The sequence below is a fragment of the Octodon degus genome, unplaced genomic scaffold (assembly GCF_000260255.1).
Source record: "Octodon degus isolate 3935 unplaced genomic scaffold, OctDeg1.0 scaffold00121, whole genome shotgun sequence".
Classification (NCBI taxonomy): Eukaryota; Metazoa; Chordata; class Mammalia; order Rodentia; family Octodontidae; genus Octodon; species Octodon degus.
This window is the reverse complement of record NW_004524697.1, coordinates 8047331-8052415: the sequence shown is the minus strand read 5'-3', so window position 1 is coordinate 8052415 and position 5085 is coordinate 8047331.

The following is a 5085-nucleotide window of genomic DNA, read 5'->3' as shown; positions in this document are numbered from 1 at the left end:
GGGGATTGAACTCAGGACCCTGCAGCTGCCAGGCAAGTGCTTACTCTACTCAGCTATCTCCCCACCCCCTAGGGTCATCAATTCATTTCTCCCTTTTCCTCTCTCCCTCTCTGTCAAGTCTGCCAGCATCTCCTAAAATATATTTCAATTTTTACCTCCTTCCCTTTGCCTCTTGAGATGGTCTGAATGTGATTTGTTCTCTCCAAAATCCATGCTGGAATTTGTCATCCAGTGTAACAATGCTGAGAGGTGGTAGGGCCTTTAAGAGGTGTTTAGGCATGAGAGTTCTGCCCTCATAGAGGGATTAATGCAGCTCTAGTATCACTGAGTTAATAATTCTTGGGAAAGTGAGTTTCCTCTCTTACAAGGTTAGGCTGGTTTCTGTGAGAGCAGACTTTTCAGGTACAGCCACCACTCATGGTTTGTCCCTTTATGTGCCCTCTGGTCTTCCCCATTTCTGCCACATTATTATGCACTCACTAGACACCAAGTACATACCAGAACCATGCACTTTGCCTTCCCACTGTCCAGAATCATGAACCTATATAAACCTCTCCTTATAAATCATCCAGTCTCTGGTAATCTGTTACAGCAACAGAAATTGACCAAGACACTTCCATTGTGCCTTTCTTTAAGCCACCATTACTTTATCCTCTGGCTGTCGTAACCAGCAACCTCTCTGCTTCTGCTCTTGTTCCCATTATCTTGTCCTGAACATACTGCCACTCAGAGCAAGCTGGATACAGCTCATGTTACTCCCTTGCTCAAAACTCATTCGTTTCCATCACTTCAAATGAAAACTGAGCATCCTCCATGTCTTACAAATCCCGTTACCTGGATCCTGTACCATCATCTTATACTAGGGAATCCAGTTTATCTTCTTTACAGAATTTTCCATCAGAAGTACTTCGTGAATCTCACCCTTCCGATCCTTATATTTCCAACCTGGGCATCTCCTACTGGGACAATAACTACTTGTCACCAGGTTCTCCAGGGTACCACCTACTTATTGGCTGGCCCCAGGCAAGTTTCTAATTTTCTGTGCCTGGATTTCTCTTGTAAAAGGGGAGTAATAATAGTTATCACTTTTACATAGATTGATAAAAATGAAATGCTTAGAGCTATGTCCAACACACAGTAAGTGGTTAACAAATTATAGTATTATTTTTTATTAGAACTTAGATTCAATCTGCCTATTACCTGTTATCTGCAATTATATTACAGATTTGTTTAATTTTCTGAACTTCTCTTATTTATCTGTAGAAATGGATATAATTATCTACCTGGAAAGCTTGTTGAAAGACCCAGCATAGCACCTTGGTGGCACATTCTAGGGACTGTTTGCTTCCTGTCTTCTTTTTTTATATACACTGTCTGCATCTATTCGCATTTATTGAGAGAGTGGCTTGGATCGTGTCTGAGGTTCTTTCCCGCATTGAGAGTTTTTTTCATTCCCGATTGCATGTGTAAAGAGCAACCAAGGGCAATGGAATCCCCCTTGAAGAAAGCCAAGTGGTCACAAGGCACCTAGTTGTCAGGAAACAGGGCTGTTGAGAGTTAGGCAGGCAAGCTCAGCAAGGCTATTTTGGTCTGCAGTAGTGGGAAGGTGGTGCCGACTCACTGTCTGGCAAAAAATCTGAGCAGATGGAGTATTTATAGGCACTTCCCGAAGATTTCAGCACAGTCAGAAAGGATGTTAGGGAGAAAGTTAGACTGATGAGTAGGAGGCAAATGAACCATATCTTCTGCCAGCCTTTCTGAAACAGTGCTGAACAGTGAGGAGCTGTTTAATAGCCGAGTACCTAGGGAGAGCTGCAGCTCTCTAGACTGACTAATTCTAGCCCAGCCTTCAGGAAGTGTTCCAACCAGTCCACAAGCAGGGACCTGGATACAGCTCAGTGGGAAAGCACCAGCCCAGCATCTCACAGCCCTGGGTTCAATCCCCAGCTCCAGGGGCTAAAAAGGCAAACACATAGGAATTACCTGCAAACGCAGCTGCTTCTTCTTCCTCCCTGGAGACTCTGATCCATAGATTTAGGAGGTGTTCAGAAGCCAGGTATCTTGGTTACTTTTCTCTCATTGCTGGGACAAGACACCCGACACCCAAAATTAAGGAAGGAAAGATTTATTTAGCTTACAGTTAGTGGAGGATTCAGTTCATACTCGGCTGGCTCCAAGGCAGAAGAGCACATGGCAGAGGGCAGCAGTTCAGGGCAGTGGAAAACAGCAAAGAGCAAGAACCAAAAAGGGAAGAGCAGCGGCGGGGGCAGCTAGCAAGCCTCCCTCCCTTCCTTATATTATATTCGGGCTATCCACCCCCGCTCCCTGGTGGGGGTAGCACTCACACCATAATCCCAGTATTGGATCATGAATTGATCACAGACTCTAGAAGCCTGCCCCAAAGAGTGTGTGGGGCTTTGAAGGGCCAACTAGGCACAAACCATAATGGCAGGTGATTCGAATGTAAATGATGCTGTGACTACAGTTTGAGAAACACTAACCTAGAGCCTTCCAAAGGCATATTACCAGGAAAATATCGGGTGATTTCCAGGGAAACAAGTCCAAAAAGAACACTCTAAAGCCAGACATGGCAGCACATTTAGGTAATCTTAGCACTCGGGAGACTGAGACGGGAGGGTCATGGTAGTTTGGGGGCCAACCTGAGCCACATAATGACTTTAAGATCAGCCTGAACTACATTATGACCCTGTCTCAAAAAAACAAATGAGCAAGCGAGCAACCCAGAGCGTACAGGGCACTCCAGAGCTTTGGTGTGGTAGAGGAGGAGATGGGCTCTCAGAACCTGAGCAGGTCTGACGAACAAGAGGAGGCAACTGAATGTCCCCACCCGCATTCCTGCCAGGCTGCTTCAGCTTCCCTGCCCCCCAGCACACTGGGCTCCCCCTCCCCGTCATAAATAAGGCTGAACAAAGCTAAAGAAATCAGCTTTAAAAGAAGCTGAAATATTGACTTAGTCAGAAGCACATATGATTGGCCCCAGGCTCACCCCAGAACCCTGAAAGTGGTCAGGCGTCACCACTTCAAACCTCAGAAGGGCCTTTTGCTAAGTACTATTAAATCCCAATAAAAATGAGTCTGAAAATCAGATGACTCTTATTTCTGACCCTAGTTCACTCAAAGATAAATTTAACCTATGTGTGTGAAAAAAAAAAAAAGATTTCTTCCTTTTTATTAAAAATGCTTTATCATGTCCAATTCCATTATTATTTTTTTTTTCCTTTTTTTTCCCCCCTGTGGAACCAGGGATTGAACTCAGGCCCTTGTGCTTGCCAGGCAAGCGCTTATTCTACTGAGCCATCTCCCCGGCCCCCCAATTCCATTATTATTTTAAAAGTTTAAAGTTTGAAGTGATCTTTTGCTCCCAGGCAAACTTTGCCTAATCCAAACAGTTAGCAAGCAAGTAGATGAATATCCATTGCTTTATCTGACAGCCGTTAGGAAATGAAATTTCACTATCTTTCTAAGTAACCCATCTTTATATAGTAAAGATTATTCATCAATTTTGAGACTCCTTACTGATCAAATTTAAAGTTGAAAGTAGAACTTTTTTAAATGCGGTTAAATAGACCAGTTTAAAATAGGTACACAAGCTGGGTGGTGTGGCACACGCCTGTAATCCCAGCTACTTTGGAGAGTCTGAGTAGATTCAAGGCCAGCTGCAGGATTTAGTAAGATCCAGTCTCAAAATCAAACAAGTACAAGTGCACTGGGGACAGACTTCAGGGTAGAGCACGCCCTGGGCTTCAGATTGGAAGTACCCTATCCACCTACACAAGCAAAGTGTGTATGAATTCAGTGAAGACTCCAAAATATAACAAGCCTTCTTTTTTTAATGATAGTATTAGCAAAGGTGTGCGCCTTATCCATTTGCCCATCCTCATTTACACGTACACTCAATAGAAGCCTGTGTTCTGTGATATCGTGAGCAGAAATGACCCTCTCATACCGTTTTCTCTTGTGTGTGCCTAACTCTTCACCTTCTTTTTCTTGTTCCTAAATAAAGTATGTGTTTATTAATGTTCAAAAAAATGTAATCGTCACAGCAAATACTGAACACAGTGCATGCCAACCTTGTTTTCTGAGCACTCGCCTGAATTCATTGGGGTTTTTTCTCCTTTCACTGAAATTATTTTTCTTACCATTCTTCTATTCCTCACAAGTCTGTATCACAAAAGTTTGCATCACACACTCTTGTTATTCCTCAGAATTTGAGGGTGTTTTCTTTCTCGTTTTCCAAAATTTTATGCAAATCAGGCAAGCATAACAAATTTAAGAGGGCTATTTGAATATCATATTTTTAAAGTAATAAACACAATTTTAAATTAAATTTCATCTTTTTATGCCATATAATTAATCTGATGAAATACCTAATAAATTTATTATGAAGCTTTACCTATGTAAATTATAGAATATGTAATAAAAGCGCTGAGTAACTCATCAAAAATGTAGCAATGGTTAATGTTACTGAATTAAACCTAAGTATAGCAATATAGGAAATGTTTTTAATAATCTTAGTATACTCTTCTTCCCCTGTAATTCAACTGAGAAGCTATAGAGTTCTTTTTAAAAAAACAAGAATCCAAGATATCAGTCCAATTGACACTCTTTCTCTTTGACAAGATTGTGGAAGACTAAAGATTAATATAATTTCCTTGTTTTCCATGATGCTTTTATGCAAAAATGATGATTTGCATAATTTCTTTTCAGTCTCAATTGAATTTCTGAAGCTATTTTTTCAAACGAACTTCCACGTGTCTCCAGTGTACACCATCTGTCTCATCTCTCTTTCTCTCTTTTTTCAAGTATTACAATTATCTTGTAATGGGAGCTGTCAAATCTGTATTCCCCAAGGATTCTTTCTTTTGATAAATGAAAAGGAACTGTATACATTGTTACACGTAGTTGTGTGAATGTGATGGGTAGGTTAAGGAAAGGTTAGGTGTTCAAAACAGTTACGGCTAAGCTGACATAGCGGAAGAGATGTGATCAGGTGAGACGGCTAGCATTTTGGAATCAGATTCTTCACTCTGGGAAAATAAAAGAATGTTTAGCCAAATGGCTTGC